At 48.5% G+C, this 22667-nt stretch overlaps 1 pseudogene across 1 annotated transcript; it reads right to left on the reverse strand.

Moving 5' to 3' along the window:
• On the reverse strand, positions 1 to 2108 carry LOC104610891 (putative sugar phosphate/phosphate translocator At1g12500 pseudogene; annotated as a pseudogene). Its single transcript, XR_016085876.1, has one exon. The product of XR_016085876.1 is annotated as a putative sugar phosphate/phosphate translocator At1g12500 pseudogene (transcript).
• Positions 2109 to 22667: the final 20559 nt, after the last annotated feature.

The following is a 22667-nucleotide window of genomic DNA, read 5'->3' on the forward strand; positions in this document are numbered from 1 at the left end:
TACCAAAAACAATACATCTTCTTAATATTATATAATTAAGATGGAACAAAATATTGGGAAAACATAAAAATAACAGAGTTCAAACAACAGGAGGGAAGGGTGCTCTCAAGTTTGATGAACTGGGAGAAGATATTGCTTAGCATTTACTTCTCCCTGCCACAAGGCTACAGAACACCCAAAAGAATCCCAATCAATCATCTGTGTTCTTGCCGCAAGAACCAACATGTAAGAATTACATATAGAAGCGAGTGGAAAAGAGAATTTCTTTGTTCAATTCTCACCACCCCCATCAGGATCAGAGAATAAAGGAAAAATAAGGAAATGGAAGAGATCGCTTTTCTTTACTCCACTGTTCACCCTATACAGTCGATTCGATTAGATTCGGTTCGATCTTTCTCTGTCTTTTTAGCTGTGGTCTGTAATTGATGAATTTGAAGGACAAAGGGAAAAAGCCATAAAGCACAAGATGGGGAAAAGCGCCTCCGGCATACCTGGCTAGTAATGGATAAATTTAATGAGCTGTAGCTTTGGATCTCTTCTTTGCTTCGCTGTAAAGCACAACCCCCATAATTGTGACGGCAAATCCCGTCATCCCCATTACCGTCACCGGATTTCTAAAGATCAACACTGAAACAACGGCCGCGACGGCAGCTTTCGCATTCCCTAGCACCTGAAGCGTCAATGCACTGGTATGCTTCGTGACCAAGAAATTTGTCAAATTCACCAAATAGGCGACAGTGGCATTCCCCAAAAGAAGGAATATAATAAAAGAATCATGTCTAGCCTTCTCTAGAGTAACCACCGTTACATTGCCCTCGATGTAAAGGGTAAACGGGAGCAAAATCAAAGCAGCCATAGGAGCCATGTACAGAAGCAAATTCATGGAATGAAGCTTCTCCGCCTCCGATGTCAAAAGTATCCCCTGAACCACCGATTTCAAAGCTCGGCCGGCGGTTGATCCCACACAGATCAAGAAGCCGAACAGATGGAACAATGGTTCGCTATTGCTAGCCAAAACGATACCGAAAACGACGGGCAACAGAGCAAGGTAGACTTCCGCCGATTCCTTCTTACAGGTAATGATGAAAGCAAAAACGGCAGTAAAGAAAGGGGTGGTGGCGCCGATAGCTTGGTTGAAGGAGACGGGAAGGTAACGAAGAGAAGTGTTTCCGCAGACGACGGAGAAGCAGAAGATTGCACTGAGAGCAGCGATCTTGAGGAACTGACGACGAGAGACGATGTGCTGGAAGGGGACGAGCTCCAACCAGTGGATGGCGATGAAGCTGTAGGCGGCGCAGGATAGCATGTGGATCATGGTAAGGAAGATGGGGTAACGATAACCGTAGTAACTTAGCAGGTACTTATTGAGGAGGAGGACTCCGATGTTGGAGAAGTACCATGATGCGATGATCAGGGCCGTCAATAGGTTAGGAGACAACGAACTCCCAATGCCGCTGTTCTGGTTCCGTACGTCGCCGGTTGGGGTCGCCGGAATGTCGAGCACCTGCTCGGACTCTAGTCTCGGGTTGCTCATCCGCCTCGTCGTCCATGTTTGTGCTTCAACCATGGCCTCTGGCACCGGCTTCACAACGGCAAAAGTGGAAACAATATGGCTTCTCTAATCTCTCTCTCTCTCACCTCTTTGCCGCAGAGCAGAGAGAATAGAGAGACAGAAAGAGGAAGTACAGATCTGGAAATGGCAGAGTGGGTGAAGGAGAAAGTGCAGAGCTGACGATTGATGATGATGTGATGATAGATGTTGGTTGGGAATTGGGAGTGTGGATAGATCTAATCGGACGGCTGCTGTTTAGATTTAAGTTAGAGAGGAGGGATCAAAGGCAGTGTAGGATGAAAGAAAGAAATGGAGACTTGGAGAGGAAGAATCATTAGATACCATCATACCACGTGAGGAGGAGGAGGCGCTGAATGCATAATAAGAGTGTCGGTATTGGTTGCTTTACCTTAATTAACTACTCTAGTAAGACCCCAAGATCTTTCGGGCCGGAAAATAATGCTGGTTTGGTGCCCAAATCCAAACGTGAGTGTCAAAAAGGAATTTTTTAAGTCTCCCTTGACTGTCATTTCTTTTTTTTTTTTCGCTTCATTGGGCTACACAATAGGGGGTAGCCCATCCCCTTTCCCTTAAGTCCTTAACCCCCAACTCCTGGTGGCAACGGGATTATTTGATCCTACGTCTCTACTCCGACGAATCAGAGAACCTACCAACTGACCCACCATCAGTTCGCACTATACCCAACCAATACAACTCCGCTCCAGGTCGATTTCTGAATATGGCCCAACACAACTCCACTCCAGGTCGATTCACACATAAATCTCTCGACTTTTATGGCCTTTTCCCTACTCCCTAGACCCCAGGGGTGCTAACGCTCACGGTTAACCGAACCGGCACTATTGGTTTTTGAAAATCGGTAATCGAAATCGAACCGGTGCCAATGGGTTAATTAGTTGAACGGTTTGGTCCGTTGATTTTTTTGTTTTATTTTTTATAATATATATTATAAAAGTATATAAATATATAATACAAAATTATAAATATATATAATATTATATTTTAAATAATAAATAATATATCATATATTATAAATATATTTGATGAGGCCAGATTTGACCCTCCGCTGACCTAACAACACGTGGCACGATAGGACCGTTGCATGACACTTCAATGCCACACGAACAGTTACGGATCCCACTAAGTCAAGGAGGTAGACCTCGTAACTAGTCCAAGCACCTCATATACAACTCAGACACCTCAATAGAATAGCTAGTAGCACCTCGTCTAGGTTTGACCTGTGGTACATCGTTGTTATCGATCCAATCGACTTCGGCGTGAGGAGCAACCTCCTTGAAGACTTGTCGACATGACTTGCCGACCTAACTAAGGTCCAGGTGGTGACCTATGAGACGTATTCACCGACCTCTGCATGCATCCCATCACTCCCAAGTCTCTTGAAAGTCGACTCCTGCACCAAATATTTTGGAGGAAACCAAATAAGGCACAAAGCTTGGTCTATGTGTGTGGCTACCTCCAAGGACTTCGGACCAGTCATGCACATCTTCTTGGAGATCTCGGACACGGTGCAAGAAGCCCACGCCAAACAATGCCTATATAAAGGTCTCAATCTCCTCCCTAAGAGAAAACGTACGTGCGATCTAGCTCTCAAATACTAGCAATCTTGCTTTCAACTCTCTCTAAAACCTCCAATTCGCTAACTTAAGCATTAGAGTGCCCACACCGGGTAAAGCACCCTGGACACTCTGACCTGTCTTCTTGTAGCTCGACTAGGCGACCTAACTAACTCGACGTCTGAGTTGTCCTCCGGCAAGGAGCACCAGATCACGCATCATCAATTGGCGTCGTTTGTGGGAACCACTATACAAAAGCTAAGTTCTCATTCGTTCTTCGAGTCTTAAGTAATGGCATCCTCAAGCAACAACAACAACACCTAGATCGAAAGAACTTCCCAAGGGAAAAATCAAAACAATCGGCCCAGATAAGTTCCAGTACCCTTGCTCGGACAAAATCTCCCAACCTTGACTGTGAGGCCGCTCCCGCATGTCGAGCCCTACATGCTCTCTGTGAGAGTTGACGACCAACAGATTGTGAGGCCACCCTACAGGTAGACCTGTTCATGGGTCGGGTAGCCCAATGGCCCGGCCCGCACCCCGATTGTGCTTGGTCATGAAATTAGGCCCACGGGCCTGACCTCGAGCCTAACAGAGTAAGCCCAACTGTGTTTCGGGCTGGGCTCGGGATTTGTCAAAAAAGCTCGACCCGGCCCGATTCAGCATTATATATTTTATAAAATACATAATGTGTATTTTATATATTATATAAAATATATAAATAATATAATATTTATTGAAATATATATATATATATATATTTATTTATAATTTAATATATACATTTTTTATAATTTTTCTCTCTCTCTCTATTCAGTCGCTTCAACAGTAGGAACAACATGGGCTAAATTTTGGGCTCGGGCCCAAGTTGTAGGCCTGATGGTCGGGTCGGGCTCGGGCCTTAGAAAAATCTGTTAATACAGAGTGAAAGCCCGGCCCTGCCCGGCCCATGAATAGGTCTACCTACAGGTCAAGCCCTCCTTGGTTATCGTGGGAGTTGATGGCCAACAGATTGCGTGACTACCCCGCAAGTCGAGCCCTCCATGGTTCCTATGGGAGTTGATGGCCAATAAACTGTGGAGTCACCCTCGCAAGTCAACACTGTCGAGGTGACAAGGTGTCTGTAGGCCGAGATGCTAAGAGCGAACTAGCCTGTTAAAATTTCAACGATTTGACTGAGACTCGCTTTGGTGACCTGGACCTGCCGGCTCTCAACATAAGTAATCAGCCCGAACAAGCCTCGTCATCTCTGTTCACGATGTCGCCCCTACAAGTTGAGCCTTTCGCGATTCCTGTGGGTGTCGATTGCCAATGGATTGCAACCGCCCTTACGGGTCAAGCCTTTCAAGGTTCCTATGCGAATTGGCGACTTGCAGTTAGTAGAGTTGTCCCCGTAGGTTGAGCTCCTTGTAGTATCGTAGTAGATGACTAGCGTGTCCGAGGACTGACGCAGTGTAGCCATGGCACGAACTCACCATTCAAACATTGATAGTGATGCACGTATCAATGGCACCATCACAAGGGGGCAGAAACTAAACAACCAGCCCGGGTGAGATTCAGCAATCTGGCCCAGATTGTCTCCCAGCCCAACTGGAGAGCTCACTATTGATCGAGCCCTCCATGGTTCCTGTGAGAGTGGGCAGCGAGATGAATGTGGAACTGGCCTCATAGGTCGAACCTTACATGGTTCCCATGAGGGTAGGCGACCCCGTAGACAGTTGAGCAACCACGTCAAGGTGAACCTTCCATGGCTCTCGGAGTAGACGACCAACAATTGAATGCAGACCCAAGAGAGTCAATTCTATGTGATGGCATAGATGCAACCATGTTTAAAGCTACTACATAATGATCATCTGCTTTGGCGACCTGGTTAAACTGAACTCTAAGGGTAAGCCAAAACCACTTTCAGCATGAAGGCCCCTAAGCCAACCTCGAAATGTGTCGGCAACAGGTAGTCCGCCCTATGTAGGTCGGCCCCCATCTATCTAGCTCGACATCATTTTGATGGCCAAAATTATAACTGCTTTGGCAACCTGGACGAGCCGACTTGCAATACGTGCTCATCGGCGAAAATCTACTGAGGGGAAGCCAAACCTCTTTTAGCTAAGGCCCCCTACGTCGACCTTAGGATAAATCAACAGTTCGACAGCTTGACATCATTTTGATAGCCAAAATTATGAGTAACCGCTTTGACAACCTGACCCAATCAAATTCTAAGGGGAAGCCAAATCGCTTTCAACATTGAGCCCCCCTAAGCCGACCTCAAAATGTGTCGGCAACAAGTAGGTCGACCTATGTAGGTCAACCTTCACCTATCTAGCTTCGCAGCATTTTTGACTTTGCCGCTACTACACTACATCGATTGCAAATGGCAAAGGTATCTCATCGCCGACCTGATAAAAAAAAAGAAAAAATAAACGAAGGAAAGGAAGACTTTAGAGTGGATTTCATACAACCAGCGAAATAGAGCGCAAGTCACCTCAAGCCTCATCTTCAAACAAGCTACACCCTTCGCCAAAATGACCTCGGCTCAAGTGTGGGGGGCAATTAATGAGGGCAAATTTGGCCCTCCGCTGATCAAGCAACATGTGGCACGATAGGAATGCTATATGACACCTTAATGCCACATGAAAAATTGCGGATCCCACTAAGTCAAGGAGGCAAACCTTGGAACCAGTCTGAGCACTTCGTACAAAACACAGGCACCTCGACAAGGTAGTTGGTAGCACCTCGTCCAAGGATGACTTGTGGTACCTCATCGTTACCGTTCCAATTGACCTCGACGTGAGGAACAACCACCTTGAGGACTTGCCAACTTGTGGTACCTAGTCAGTATTGGTCAAAGTGACCTTAGTGTGAGAAGTGACCTCCCTCGAGGACTTGCCGACCTAACTGAGGTCCAAGTGGTGACCTGCAAGATGTGCTCGCCGACCTCCTCTACATGCATCCCATCACTACCGGGTCTTTCGAAAACTGAATAAGGCATAAAGCTTGGTCTACGTGCGTTACTACCTCCGAGGACTTCGGACCGGTCAAGCACGTCTTCCTAGAGATCTCGAATACGGTGCATGAAACCCACGCCAAACAATGCCTTTATAAAGGTCTCATATCCTACCTGAAAGAACGTACGTGCGATCTAACTCTCAAATACTATCAATCTTGCTTTCAACTCTCTAAAACCTCCAATTCACTAACTTAAGCATCGAAGTGCTCACACCAGGTAAAGCACCCTAGACACTCTGACCTGTCTTCTCGCAGCTTGATTAGGCGACCTCACTAGCCCAACGTCCGAGCTATCCCCCAACAGGGAGCACCAGATCGCGCGCCATCAGTATATATAATATACATAAATATATAAAATATATAAAAATATATATGCCGATCGGTTCAGTTAACCATTAATTTTCTATATTGGTTAACCGAAACTGAATTGATATCTTCGGTTTTTTTAAAACACTGAACCAACCAGTTCGGTTTCAGTCGAAATGTTTTTTTGCTCACCCCTACTTTTCCCCCCAATTTTCACCCAAAAGACCCGATTATAATAAACTACTGAAAAATATATATATAATATTAATTTATTTAATATATAATCCCACACGTATATATAGATATATTGGGTCGGGTCTGCATTGGTTTGGGATTGAGTGGAACCAATCCCAAACCAATAAGAACCGGGGCAATGTATCAAAAACCGGAACTGACCGATAAGTTCCGGTTCTTGGACCAGGACCAACACAATCGGTTCGGGTCCATTTATCCATCGGGTCCAACCCGACCCATTGACAACCCCGCCGATTAGTAGGGTTATTCAATTTTCACCGGTGGTAGAAACTAGAAACTAAAAAGCAGTAGAGACCCCAGGAAGCACAAGGACGTGGTGGCATAGTGTTTTTGGTTTTCTGTCGGTTTGCACATTCAAAGCAACTTCCGTGGTGGCCAAGCCTGGCCCGTCCCTCGGAGGCTGGGTGGGACACGATCCAACAACTCACGATTGTGGTTGCCGATAGCCCAAATCTTCTTTGTTTTTTTATTTTTTTAAATGCGAGTAGCAGAGCACTAACCGGGTTAAGTGGGCATACTAATACAACTGCTAAGGATCCATCCACCAGAAAGATTGAAGCCACATCCCATAAAGCACAAACTGATGAGACGATGATCGCTGCATCTGGACATCCTTCTGATCATCCAAAGGAAATCAAATTGTTGTAGCAATAACAGCCAACACTCGTAACTGAAGAGCTGCGTCTGTCTTGCTTTCTATCTGCATTTATGATCCAGCAACAAATAGCTTTCTCACAGTGTGTCGGTATCCCCATTGAATAAAGGCCACGGACTTTTACAAATAACAGAATACAAACAAATTTATACATAATTACATAGAACTAAAAAGTTTAGCTACTCTCTGAAGACTATGCACACTCATAAGCCATTAGGGAGCCAAGGAGACGTTACGACTTACGACATGGGCAATTAATAAGCCGTGAAGTGCTAGATGCAACAGTTACGCAAGCTGCTCTCTATTTTGTCACTCTCTACTGGTCTCTTCCGTTACACTTCACAAAATGATCCTTATCCGTAGTAGACTCAATCGATCAATCAAAATTTTTTCATGACAAAATAATAGAACCTAACCTATAGTATTTATTTAGGATTTAGGAGGCGTTTGACAAGTCTTGTCACGTGATCTTTCGAGCTTTTTAAAGTTTGGAAAGACGAAATTTTGGTCTCTCTGTTTGACAATAAAAGTAGAAAGTTAAAACTAAAAATCTCATAAAACACATAAAATCTTTTATTTAACAGGTTTATAGATCATGTAGGTTAAAATACTTATCAAATAATCTAAACCTTTAAAAGACAAAATCCTAAAAACTTATTACATCTTTTGGCTATCTAGGCTGTCGAAAGATCTTCTTAAGAAGATTAACCAAGTGGCATCTTATTTATTGCATAAAATTGCTGGTTCATACTTCATACTCAAACCCGTTTCTGATCTTGTTAACTTAGGTCCTAACATTGATCTATGCCTAAATTATATAGTATTTTTTATAAGACAATTTGATCCATAATCAAGTGCATGGCATGGGATCTGCTGCGAATAAAAGTGTGTGAACCTGGACCATGAGTACAGAACACTGCCATGTTCGCTCACAATGGATTAATCACGTAGCCAGGTTTGCACACTTGTGTTCTCACCAGAACCGGGCAGTATCAGAAAAGTGGTAACCGATCAGTTTGTTTGTATTCATCAAAATTCAAAGCTCTTCCAGATACCGGCATCATAGATTTAGACATGCTTGCTCCACCGTTGACATTTAAGAACGGAAGGAGGAGCTCCGATTATGTAAGACTGGCAACATTCTGAATTAAGGCTGCTTGGGGTTGAGTGATTGCAATGAGTGCTAATGGCAGTACACATACATAACTGTTCCCCAAGAAACATCTGACCGTCATCAAAATATTGTTAGGACAGAACTCACAAACAAATAAGCGACATGAGGTGGTAAATACTGGAAGAGTCTGTCCCTTTCAACAATCAAAATGAACAAGATTAATGTGCAATTCCACTATCATTTTCATTTGAGATGCACGCAGGATACAACTGGGAAACAAGGAGAGAGGAGGTGATTTTACATTCACCACAGAAATGAATTTTACTACAAGTTCAGAGGCATGATAAAAGTTCACCAAAAAACTTGCCCAAGTCATAATAAGAACTCCTGATAATAAGAAAAAGCTTTGACTGTGTACTAAGAAGTGGTAGGAGTAGGAAAACAGGTGGTCTCAATATGGGTGTTAAGGTCTGATGGTGCACGATCTGGTCGCTTTTAGCTGGATGGCGGTTCGAACGTCGGTTGCCTAGCTAGCGGGTCGAACTGTAAGATAAGAAGGATTAGAGAACCTGGGGTGGCTAACCCGGCGTGGTCACTTCGATGCTTAAGTCAGTAACTGGCTGTATGTGAACTGACAACTTGTAAGTATGAGAGCTAGTGAGCAAATAATCACGCGTCTTACTTCTTTTCTTGTCAGGTTGGAGGTTAGGCCTTTCTATAGGCGTTGCTTGGCGTGGGCTTCACGCATCGCATCCGAGTTCTCCGGGAGGTCGTGGCCAACCGGTTCGAAGTCCATGAAGGTAGCCGTACACGTAGACCAGTCTTCGCACCTTGCTCGATCTCCTTCGGAACATTTGGTATGGGGCCAACTTCCGAGAGACCCGGTAGTGATGAGTCATGTATGCAAAATTGGTCGGTGAGCACGTCTCGCAAGTCGCCACTTGGACATCAATCAAGTTGGCAAACCCTTGAGGGAGGTCGCTCTTCGCGTCAAGGTCACTTTGGCCGGTGACGAGATGCTATAGGTCAGTCCTGGACGAGGTGCTTCTAGCCGGCCTAAGTTGTGGTCGAGGTCGCCAGGTCAAGGCGAAAACAAACCGCGATCTGAGACTCCTAATCATTGCTTAGGTGGTGTCTATGTATCATCCAACTACTCCAAAATGCCATGTGGCATGATGTCATTGGAGGCCAAATCTGCCCTCATCAATTACCCCCCACTCCCGAGCTGAGAGTAACTCGGCGAGGGAGTAGATTATTCCTTTTGGCCTGAAATGACTGATTCGATAGGCTCGTAGTCGTAACTCGTAAGCATCGGTCCAATTTGCTCCTCAGTTCGAAAGAGTCGAAGTGTTTGTAGCCTTACGCAAGACCTTGTCGTCTTGATTTTTGGGGCATGAGAGCGAATTCATCCGCTCGAGAGGTGGAGCAGGTACCCCAAGGACAACTACCTTACTAGGGATGCAACCATCAAGGGACCCAGCAATCCGACTAAATACCTCAAGAGCGAAGCTCATCATGTCGTCCTCAAGAGGGGGTTCTGTGATTGCCTCGTTAGGTCGCTCCACTCAGGTAGACTTCGATGCAATGTCGTTTGAGCCTGTTCTTCGACAAAGTAGCCAGCGAGGTCGATGCAAAGCCTGAAATCGAGGTAGAGGTTGGCTGTGAAGAGATCGGCGATTCTACAATGGTGCTAAAAGAGAACTAGTCGTCCCTTCATTTTTTTTTGGTGGCTAACGTCCTTTTAGATCAATTCAAGTGTGCTTCCGAGCTATATAAACGGGTGGGCCCACCTTTTGAGGTCGGCCTTCCTGTTGTCGTTAAGGTGGATAGTCATTCTATTGTGGCTTTAAAGGTGGTTGCTTCTATGTCGTCACTTGGGACTGGGTTCTTTGGGTAGGTGCTTGCGAGATCATGGCGTGCATGTATTGTACCTTCTCCTAGAACCACTGGTTGCCTACTACTGGAGTCATGGGAAGTCACCTGGAGGGGGTGTCTCTGTTGTCCGCGGGTCATCTACTCTCACGGGAACCACGAAGGGTTCAACCTGTGAGGCTGGTTCCCCATCCAGTTCGCTTCCAACTCTCACAAGAACTATACAGAGCTCGATCAGCAATGAGGCTTCGCAGTTCGGGCTGGGAGACAATCTGGGCCAGATCGCTGACACTTGTCTGGGGTAGTCGTTCATGTTCTGCTTCCCTCGTATGTTATTGTTAGCATTGGCCAGTAGTTCGATGCCACGGATACACTGCATCATTCCGCTGGTCGTTTACTTATACCAGAGCCACAAGGAGCTCGACCCGTGGGGGAAGCTCTACTAACTATAGGTCGCCAACTTGCTCGGGAGCCTTAGAAGGCTCGACCTGCAAGGGTGTTCGTGCAGTCCATTGGCCGCCTACTCCCACGAGAGGCACGAAGGGCTCGACCTATAAAGGCGACCTCGCGAAATAGAGTTGATGAGGCTTCGTCCAGGCTAACTTTTATTGAGAATAAACGTAGTATGAGTTTAGATCGGCGGGGCTTCTTCATAGTTTGTTGGCCATCAACTCCCGTGGAAATCACGAAGGGCTCAACCTGCGAGAGTGGCCTCACTCCGAGGTGCCTATCGCCGTATTGCTGGTTGTTGAGGTCGTTCTATTGCTGTTTATTCTGTTGTGGTATGAATGCACTGAACTGCTCTTCACGTGCCACATCTAGAGATCCATGCTTCAACTCATAAAACTGTCGTGCTTCAATCCCGACGGGACCCATTGATGGCTCTACAGCGGGGAGAGGGGCGTTCACATGAGGTAGCAACGTGTTTATCTGGGGTACTCGGAGTGCCAAGTTCAGCGTGGTTGCAGTAGATTGTCACGGGGGGGTTCTCAAGGTTCATCGTGGATGCTCTTGCCCCCCAGTAATTGATTCTTGTTCTTGATGTTAGTACTGCTAAAAAATGTCATTGATTTGATAAAACCAGGAATTAGAAGGTGAAAACTTAGCAATCCAGAATTAAGAATTCAGCTTTTTTTGAAGATGATAACTTAGTTTTTTGTTGTAGATCCCACAAATGGCACAAATTAATGATGCACGATCTAGTCGCTCTTAGTTGGATGGTGGCTCGAATGTCGGTTGCCTAACTGGCAGGTCAAATTACAAGACAAAAAAGATCAGAAAACCCGAGATGACTAAAGGAGCTGTTCAGGAGAAAGAAGAAGAAATTGGAAGAAAAGAGGAAGAGAAGAGAGTAGAAATTATCCCTCTCTCCCTTAATCCCTTTATATATGTGCTGGAATAAATAAAAGAGAAATTACATGGGCGCCCCTGGTTAGGCAGCTGACCCAAAAAAACATATCAAATAAAGGTTTTAAGGAACCATAGAGACAGCCCATTATATCAGAAGTAAAAACAGTTAAGGCCCATTCGGTCCAATCTCTCTACAACATCAGGCGATTCAGGCGGCAGTTCCTTAATCAAGCCAATTGAAGGATTACCTAAAGTGAGAACCTTCTTAGAGCTGTATACTCTTTTTCACCAAAGAAGATGAATACTCTCATAATCCTCCATATTTTTCTGCAAGAAATATCTTTCGTCTTTCACCACAAAGAATCAGAAAGGAAGAAAATCAGATTCCATATTGTGCTTAAACAATACACAGCCTCCAAAAAAGCTTTGAGGTGAGTAGGTTGCATGCCCACCTTACAACCACTGACCTACAAAGATCATTTTGTTTCACTTCTCTCCGTGACAAAAACTTCAATTTTCTATAATGTAATCTGATGAAGGAAGATTTGGCCCGACCTCGCAAATCACGCCACGTGGCAAAAAACAAGTAGCTCGGCACTTAAAGCAGCATACCGAGGGTACAAACACTACAAGGGGCCCGAACTCCCCTCGAGGAGACCAACTCCCTAAGAGGAGCCCGAACTCCCTACAAGGGGCCCGAACTCCCTAAAAGGAGCCCAACCTCCCTACTAAGAGCTCGAACTCCCTACGAGGAGCCTGGACTCTCCCTTTGGCCCCGAGCCACACAAAGCAGTGACCCGAACAGGCCCGTCTCATGACAGTTCGGGACACCCCCCCTATCCGAACTCAAGACTTTGCCTCACACCGCTCCAAGCACTTCGCCTCCAGAGCATTGAACTGGACGAACCACACCGTACCTGACACCGAAGGAGTCCATATCCAGGGGCGGCGCACCTGACTGACTTGGGATCTGATGCTTGACGGCCGCACTTCAACGGCCACCTGCCACCGTCACCTCGCAGCAGACTACCAGCAAGATCGGCAACCTCGCCCGCCTCACAGCTCGCAGGCGGATCGGGAACCTCGCCCGCAAGATCGGCACCTCGGCGCTCCAAGCCCGAGTTCCCGCTCATGGAAAACCGATTCGGCGCCCTGGCAGCAGACTACTAGCATTCCGGGCCCATCGAGCTCGGCAACACGGAGGCCAGCAGCGCCAGTACAAGGCCACTCAACAACGAAGGGGCCGGCGAAGTCACCGAACCGTCACCCGTGTCTTGTCAGAGCTCAGAGGCAAAGAAGAGACGAGCTCGGACGAGGTAGGAGCTGCCCCGATTCTCTCAGTTCCCTCCCCACTCGCATCAGAACTCCTGGCGGTCCCCTTGCCCAGAGATTTCAAGCTTCCACCTCTGGACAAGTATGACAGGTCCTTCGACCCCAACGACCACGTTGACGCTTTCCAGTCCCAAATGCACCTCGCCAGGGCCAGCGAATCGTGCATGTGCGTGGCCTTCACCACCACCTTCAGGGGGGTAGCCCGCACTTGGTACAAGAACCTGGCCCCCGGGTCAATAAAATGTTGGGCCCAGTTCGTGCAGGTCTTCACCGCACACTTTGTCACCAGTAAACAGTGCCCCAAAACAGAGGAAAGCATCTTCGGAGTAGTCCAAAGGGAAGGAGAATCCATCCGGGGCTACATCAAGCGATTCAATGAAGCATGCTTGCAGATACCGCGGTTAGACCCCGCGGTGCAGCTCGCGGCGGCCAAAAGAGGAGTAACGCAAAAAGAGTTCAAATGGCACATGGTAGCTAACCAGCCCGCAACCGTGGCCGAATTCCTCAAGCTCGCGGACAAGTTCATGAGGACAGAGGAAGAAATCAACCAACGAACCGAAGGCGGGAACGAGAAAAGAAAGAGGGAAGGCGAGCCCTCCAACCCAGTCGACAGAAAAAACCCGGCCCGGGAGCCGAAGCCGAACCAGTCGTTCCGAGCTCCCCTAGCAGTTCGGACGGATTACACGCCGTTAAACACGAGGCGGACCGAGGTCTTAATGACGATCAAGGACGCCCCATACGTGAAGTGGCCACTTCGCCTAAGGGGAAATCCGAACGAGAGAAATAAGAATTTGTGTTGTAGTTTCCATAGAGACCACGGTCATAGTAACGAGCAGTCTAATAATCTCCGGGACGAGATAGAGGGGCTCATCCATCGCGGATACTTAAGAAATTTTGTACAGCACAACAATAATAACAATAAGGCAAATCGGCAAGGGGAGCACGAAAAGGATGCCCCCGAATCTACCAGCAGACCTGCCGAACCGTTGCAGCGACAGCCTCCGGAAGAGAGGCCAGTTCGGGGATCCATGTAATTGTGGGAGGTTCGGTGGTAGCTGGGTGTACCTCGGCAGCAGCCCGGACTTCAGTTCGTGAAGCGGCCCTCGAGGAACGGAACCCCCCAAAAAGACCAAAGACCAAAAAACCAATCTTCTTCACGGAAAATGACGCGCGAGGGATCCACTACCCCCACGATGACGCGCTTGTCATTAAACTAAGGATCAGCGACTTCGAGGTCAGACGCGTACTCGTAGATTCGGGCAGCTCAGCGGACATCCACTTTAAATCAGCATTTGACCAGCTACAGTTACAGAGGAGCGAGCTGAAGCCCGTGAACACTCCTCTGGTGGGTTTCAGCGGAGAGGAAGTCAGGCCCCTCGGAAAAATAACAATACCTGTGAAAGTCGGCACATGGCCTTGTGCGGTCAGACTCAACCATGATTTCTTGGTGGTCGCGACCCCCTCCCCATAAAATGCCATAATAAGGCGGCCAATCACGCATATCCTACGGGCGGTGGTTTCCACCTACTATTTGGCCATGAAGTTCCCTACGGACTTCGGTGTGGGGGTAGCGCGGGGCGACCATCTCGAGTCCAGCAAGTGTTATGTTGCCGCCCTGAAGGGAAAAACCAAGGGGGCTGACAACCTTGAACTGGAGCGGCCTGCGGAGCAAGGCGAGGAACGAGCTTCGCCCATAGAGGAAACGGTCACAATCCCGACTTCGGCTACGGAGCCAGCTCGCACACTACAGATCGGTGCTTCCGTTGAGGAACCCCTACGAACCGAACTGTGAGTTTTTTACTTCAAAATTTAGATATTTTTGCCTGGTCCGCGGCCGACATGCCCAGTATTAGCCCCGGCCTGATAACTCACAAACTTAATACAAACCCTGTAGTCAGACCCGTTAGACAGAAGAAACGCAACTTAGACCAAGAGCGCTGGAGGGCGGTCGACGAGGAGGTCGAGAAGCTCCTCGCAGCAGACTTCATAAGGGAAGTTCATTACCCGAGCTGGGTGGCCATCCCAGTGCTAGTAAAAAAGGCGAACGGCAAGTGGCGCATGTGCGTCGACTACACCGACCTGAACCGAGCTTGCCCGAAAAATTGCTTCCCCCTCCCCAGAATTGACCGCCTAGTGGACGCAACATCGGGACATGAGTTGCTAAGCTTCCTAGACGCCTACTCAGGCTACAACCAAATCCGGATGGACCAGTCCGATGAGGAAAAAACCAGCTTCATAACCGAGTTCGGCCTGTACTGCTACAAGGTCATGCCCTTCGGATTAAAAAATGCCGGGGCGACATTCCAAAGACTTGTAAATAGGCTGTTTCGGCCCCTGATTGGCACAAAGATAGAATGTTATGTAGACGACATGGTCGTCATGACACAGTTTTCATAGGAATTAATACAAGACTTAGATTCTGTTTTCCAAATCCTGCATCAATTTAGCATGAAATTGAACCCTAACAAATGTGTCTTCGGCGTCACCTCGGGCAAATTCCTAGGGTACATTGTCAATCGGCGCGGTATTGAGGCCAACCCGGACAAGATAAAAGCCATCCTAGATATGAGACCACCCCGGAAAGTAAAAGAAGTTCAGAGGCTAAATGGCCGCATAACCGCTCTAAGCCGCTTCATGTCGAAATCAGCAGACCGCTGCCTACCTTTCTTCAAAGCAATCAAAGGCAAAGGGTTCGAGTGGACCCAAGACTGCTAGCTCGCGTTTGACGAGCTAAAAGCTTCCCTCGCTAGTGTGCCAACCTTAGCCCGGCCCGAGGAGGGCGAGGTCTTAGAACTGCACCTCTCGGCAAGCGACGAGGTGGTCAGTTCGGTACTAATAAAAGAAATAGACCGGGTCCAGCGACCCATATATTATGTTAGTAAAATTTTGCAAGGAGCAGAGACAAGGTACCCGCAGATAGAAAACTAGCATACGCACTAGTGATAGCAGCTCGGAAACTCCGCCCGTACTTCTAGGCTCACATCGTCATCGTCCTGACTGACAAACCTCTGAGGCAAGTTTTACTCAAACCCGAGGTTTCCGGTCAACTGGCGAATTGGGCCATCGAACTCAGCGAGTACGACCTCCAGCACAAGCCAAGAACTGCTATTAAGGCCCAAGCCTTGGCAGATTTTATCGCCGACTGCACGGTTAGCCTCGAAGCCCTTGGGCCGGTCGAGCCCGAAATCCCCAGTTCGGGCGAGCCCGGAGCTCCCAAGCCAATATAGTCTCAACCCCGTGAAGTAGCAGCCAGTGTAGCATCTTTCCTGGTCAGGCCAAACGCAAACTGGGATGAGGAGCCCTGGATCCTTCACGTAGATGGCTCCTCGAACCAGCAGGGCAGCGGGGCTGGAATAATGCTACGCGGCCCGAGCGGAACAAAATTGGAATACACACTACGCTTTGAGTTTGCAGCATCCAACAACGAGGCAGAGTACGAGGCACTGATAGCTGGGCTGAACCTAGCACAGAAGGTCGGAGCAAAGCACGTAGTTATCTGTAGTGATTCCCAGCTCGTGGTCAACCAGGTTATGGGCGAGTACGAAGCACGCGAGCTCACTATGATTGCATACTTTGCAAAAGTAAAGGAGGCTCTGCTCCACTTCCAGTCACACTTCATCAGGCAAATCCCAAGGTCAGAGAACACTGAGGCCGATGTCCTGTCCCGGTTAGCCAGCACGAGTCACAACGCCATGAGAACCGTGTACATAGATGACTTACCTCGGCCCAGCATTCTCGATGGGGCAGAAGAGGTCGCTCCCGTCCTCGAAGCAGAGCCGAGCTGGATCGACCCACTCGCGAGCTTCCTGATAGATGGAACCCTCCCTGCGGACCGCAATGCAGCCAAGAGGGTGCAGTGCCAGGCAGCCAAATACGTCATAATAGACAAACGGTTGTACCGACGATCCTACACGCTCCCCTACCTGCATTGCTTGCGACCTGCCGAAGCCGAGCTCGTACTCCGCGACACTCATGAAGGTCTGTGCGGCGGACACCTATGGGGCAGAGCCCTCGCCCAAAAGGCACTTCGACAAGGATACTACTGGCCAACGATGAAGGCAGAGGCCGTCGAGCTCATCAGAAAATGCGACAAGTGTCAGAAGCATGCCAATATCCACCATCAGCCTGCTGCCGACCTCAAGTACCTCACCAGTCCATGGCCCTTTGCACAATGGGGCATCGACCTTCTGGGGCCATTCCCGCCAGCAACAGGTGGGAGAAAGTTCCTAGTGGTGGCAGTAGATTACTTCACAAAATGGATATAAGCTGAACCTCTGGCAACAGTTACAGCCCGAAACATACAGAACTTCTTTTGGAAGAACATAGTATGTCGCTTCGGGCTACCCCGGATACTGATCTCCGACAACAGCAAACAGTTCGAGGATATCAAGTTCAAGAATGGTGCCAAAGTATGAGAATTAGTCAGAACTTCACGTCGGTCTCACACCCGCAGACAAACGGTTAAACAGAAGTAATGAACAGAGCCATCCTCCGCGGACTGAAAGCACGACTAGACTGAGCTAAAAGGTTGTGGGCGGACAAGCTACCAAGTGTTCTATGGGCTCACCGAACCAAGGAAAAAACTGCCACAGGAGAGACCCCCTTTAACCACACCTACGACACCGAAGCGGTAATCCCAGAGGAAATCGAAGTACCTACGTTGCAACTAGAAGCATACGACGAGCAGACAAACGGAGACGAGTTACGCACCAACCTCTACCTGCTTTACGAGGTGAGAGACCTCGCGTACATCCGAACTGCGGCCTACCAGCAAAAGGTAGCTCGGTACAATAACGCCAGAGTAAAGAAGAGGAATTTCCGCGTCGACGACCTGGTTCTCCGTAAGATCATGGTACCCGAACCCGGCGTAGGAAAACTCGGACCAAATTGGGAAGGACCCTACAGAGTAAAAAAAGCACTCGGGGGGGCATACGAGCTCGAAACCTTAGAGGGAAAGCAAGTACCTCGAGCATGGAACATTGTCAACCTAAGGCGATACTACCTATAGACCGCCAAGCAAAGTGGATAAAATCACCACCAAAACAGGCCGTGTGAGTGTGGTAGCTCGGACAGGAAACAGATCAGACGTATGATTAGTTCGGCAAATATGCTCAGTTCGGGAGAAAGAACAACCAACACTTAAGTAAAAGTCATTCCATTTCAAAAGTAAGGTCGTACATAAAAAAAAAAATTTACAAGCCCGGAGCTATTTCTTCATTATCATAAGGCACTTCAACAATACACAGAGGCCCCGCCTCGCCCTCGGAGTCTGGCTCACCGTCAGCAGCATTGGCCATCTCCTGAGTTATGCGCGAAGTGGATATGGCGCTAATATCGAGCTCAGCGTACGTATTCCGGATCATCCACTAGCTTAGTTTAAAACCCCTCCTGTATGAATCCACCATCAGATTATCAAAGCCCGGCGAAGCAATGTACTCATCGACAGCCTTCTTCTTGGCATCTTCGATACCTTGAGAAAAGATACGCATCCTCTCCCTGATGTCCTCCTGAAGGTACTCGAATTGATGCTGCAGATCCAGCCTCAAGTCCACCAAGTGCTTCACCACCACTCCCATGGCCTCGGCATCTCTCTGAGACCTCGCCTGCCTGATCCGTGAAAAATGAGTTGTCTCTTCGGCAGCACGAGCAACCTCCTCGGCAGCACGACGAGCCTCTTCGGCAGCTCGCGCCTGCCTCGAGCTTCTCTCCACTTGAGCCACCAAGGCGTGAATAGAAGAATTCACCTACCAAAAGGGACCAAGTGATCAAAAGAACCAACAAAACGAAAGCCAAAGAGCTCTAAAAAACGGAGAACACTTACCACCATGGCATGGGTAACGGCACGACAGGCCACTTGATGCAGAGGGAGATCAGTCCACGCCGCGACCTCCTCGGGGAAAATAGCCTCCTTACTCTTTTGAAGAGCATGGGTCGGCGACAACACACTCCTGAAATCCCCCGGGGCCCCCGAGCCCGAGAGCCCAGCTCGCGTATGAACAGACCCGGAGTAAGCAGGAGCACCGGAGTATGTAGGAGCCCCTGTGTAGGTAGTCTCAGCATAAGGGCCCCCTGTCGGCTCCTACATTGGAGGGAACATCTCAGGCTCCCTGGGCAGATCTTCTGGCTGATAGTCCGGCACCTCGGGCTCTGCATCCCGGGGCATCTCGGCGCGACTTCGCTTGGCAACCCGCTTTCTCCTCTTCATGCCTTGAAACAAGTGCCCACCCCGGGTCCCTCGAGAATCCATCACACCTGTGAAAAGAAGTTCGCCATCAGTAAAAAGCAAGAAAGACAGCAAGATAAGAATCTCTAAGTGAAGAACCTACCCAAACTCAGACCGTCCGCATTGAGTTTGGCCTCCATGAGATACTGTTGACACTTCAGCCCAAGCCGCGCCCATTGCCGGAGGCCCTTCGTCGTCTCTTTGTCAAGCGTGACCCCAGAGTCAGGAGCGGTCATCCCCCACCCGGTCTGAAACGGCCACCCCAGCACACTTCGCACCCCGAAATAGTCCCGCTTCCATGATGGGACCTTGTTGGGGAGCTCATGTAAAATCTTAAAGCCCGGGCGAGGAGACAGGTAGTAAGCCCGCCTACGCCCGGGGAGGGGACCCGCTTGCTTCTTAAGCATCAAGATTGAAGAAAAAATCTCCAAGTCCAACAGAAAGCTCTCTTCGCAAAATAAGGAGATTGTCCCCACCAAATTTCGAATGGAATTCGGGTGAAGATGGAAAGGCAATCGCAGCCCCGCCGACCGTCACGCCGAAGTGGTTCAAGACTTCGACAAAGAGGGGATGGAAAGGCAATCGCAACCCCGCGGCGAGCTGCTCCCGGAATATCACGATCTCATCAGAACCGTGTTCCCAAGGAAAGCTATCGAAGGTATGAAATAAGCGTACTCCCCGGGCAAGTTATAGTAGGTAATGAGGGATTGGAGCCCCTCGGGCGTCATGGTCGAAGGACCGAACTTGTCTAACATCCGACCCCAACGATAGGTGGACGCCAAACTACCCAAAGCGCCTCGGCCTACGAGCTCAAACTCTTCCTCGAGCTCTACCTCCGACTCGTTAGGGCTATCGGGGGATGCAACTCGGTTCGTAGAACCTGCATCAGACCCGCTGAAAGGACTATCTGAGCCATCCAAGCTAGACATCGGGGAGTGAGATGGGATCCAGGAAAGTACTCACCCAGACAAAGGCTGTAGACCACAGGAGCTCGGACGAGCGGAAGACCTTGAACGCGAACCGAACAAACCTGGACGCGAACTGGGTGCGAGCTGAAACTCGGACGCGAGCTCGAGAGAAATACAGAAGTGACAACAACTAGGGTCCCCCCCGCTATTTATACTCACAGTGACTGAAAGGCGACGGCTTACATCAAAGCCAATCCGACGGCCTACAGCCGCATAGACCGCATGTCCCCCGAGACCAAGACGTGATTGGCGCACGTCTTTCTGAAACTGACAGAGCGCCGGCGCACATCTTTTTGAAACTAACGGAACGCCAGCGCACGTCTCCTCAGTAAAAGCGGCAACGACACGTCTTTTTCAAATTTGAAAAGACGCCCGCTATCACGCCCCCCAAGCGGCACGCTTTTTTGAAATTTCGAAATAAAGCATGCCGCCACATCTATCAGCGTTTAGGCAAACCAGCACGCTTCCCGCCTAATGAACGCTTGAAGAAACCCAAGGAACCCTAACAACTCACCTCGCGCCGTCAGAACCAAGATTCAAAGTGCAGGGCAAATCTACCTGACACCTTGCGAACTCCCCGCGCCAGGGCAAGACCCTTAGCACGAGGAGTGGGGGGCAATTGGTGAAGGAAGATTTGGCCCGACCTCGCAAATCACGCCATGTGGCAAAAAACAAGTAGCTCGGCACTTAAAGCAGCATACCGAGGGTACAAACACCAAAGGGAAGAGACCAACGGTCCGAACTCCCCTCGAGGAGACCAACTCCCTAAGAAGAGCCCGAACTCCCTACAAGGGGCCCGAACTCCCTAAAAGGAGCCCGGCCTCCCTACTAAGAGCTTGAACTCCCTACGAGGAGCCCGAACTCTCCCTTTGGCCCCGAGTCACACAAAGCAGTGACCCGAACTGGCCCGTCTCATGACAGTTCTGGACACCCCCCCTATCCGAACTCAAGACTTCGCCTCACACCGCTCCAAGCACTTCGCCTCCAGAGCATTGAACTGGACGAACCACACCGTACCTGACACCGAAGGAGTCCGTATCCAGGGGCGGCGCAGCTGACTGACTTGGGATCTGACGCTTGACGGCTGCATTTCAACGGCCACCTGCCACCGTCACCTGCCACCGCCATCTCCAGTTACAGGGACGGCTTCGACAAAAAGAGCAGTGACGGTTCTGCCCCAGCAGAGGCAATGACGCCCGAACTGGCAGAAGCACGGAAGTAATCATTCCCGACCTGATAGAAGTCTAGGAGTGAGTGCGCGAGGTGATTATAAAAGGCTCTCCACTCCCCAAAGAGGTGGTATGCAAATTTTGCGCTATCTGGTTTTATTTGCCTTTGAATGATTCTAACTTGAACTTCGGAGCCTTTACACCAGGTTCCCCCCGGAGCTTCCTCATCTACCCGGATTGCGCATCATCATAACCACATGTCTAAGACTTCTTCAAAGCAAATAAGCATGCAACTCAATAAACATAACAGAAAATGGAATAGATTTCAGGAAGAAGATTGATTTGCAAACTGTAACAAAGATTCAAACCATTCTTAATCACAAACCTCAATGCCATTCAAAACACCCCCTTTACTACTCTTCGTCACTGTTAAACAATCATACCATTCCCCACAATAATCATCAGTTCATAATTTTGAGATAAGGAGGGAAGGGCAAGGGCATAGGAAGGGCGCAACCATCCCAAGAAAAAATACACAGGGCCAAATAGATACCATTCCCCACAATAATCATCAGTTCATAATTATGAGATAAGGAGGGAAGGGCAGAGCACAGGAATTGGGAAGGGCGCAACCATCCCAAGAAAAAAAATACACAGGGCCAAATAGATAGATCCTTTTTCCCTCTTCAAGTTCCAGCCAAAATAAAAACAAAACTGTGGAGAGTGAATGATAAGGCATGCCATGTTCAGTGGAGACATCATTGACATCTCTAACTAAATCATCTTCGTACCACAGCATTACATGTACTGGCGGCAGAGCCAGTGTCTGACATCTATCTGACTCAGGAGTCCTGGCACCAAGAGAAGAGGTCTAGATAACAATGTCAGGAGCATGGAACAATTTGTCCCTTGCAATATAGGTTTAAAGTCATACAGTGGCTGGAATATGTTCTTCAACATTTAAGTTGAGGTTTCCCAACCATTTTCTTGCCTTTGGAAAACCTCAACAGGATCAATACCAGTATGCGGTCTTTCTCTTTCAATTAAATTGCGGGCCATTAGAAAAGCGTATTTCCAGAACGGAAACACAAAGTTGAACACAAGCAGCACTAGGAAGAATATATAGAATAAAACTCTGACTAGCTCGCTTCCAAACCAATTGAATATAATTCAATCTAAAAATCAACTCATCTTCCATTTCTGCCTAACTGAACCTAATGGATATAAACTATGCCCGGAATGAGAAATAAGAAATTGTTAGCAGCAACTAGAAAAT

The sequence above is a fragment of the Nelumbo nucifera genome, chromosome 4, assembly GCF_055504915.1.
Source record: "Nelumbo nucifera cultivar China Antique chromosome 4, China Antique-T2T, whole genome shotgun sequence".
Classification (NCBI taxonomy): domain Eukaryota; kingdom Viridiplantae; phylum Streptophyta; class Magnoliopsida; order Proteales; family Nelumbonaceae; genus Nelumbo; species Nelumbo nucifera.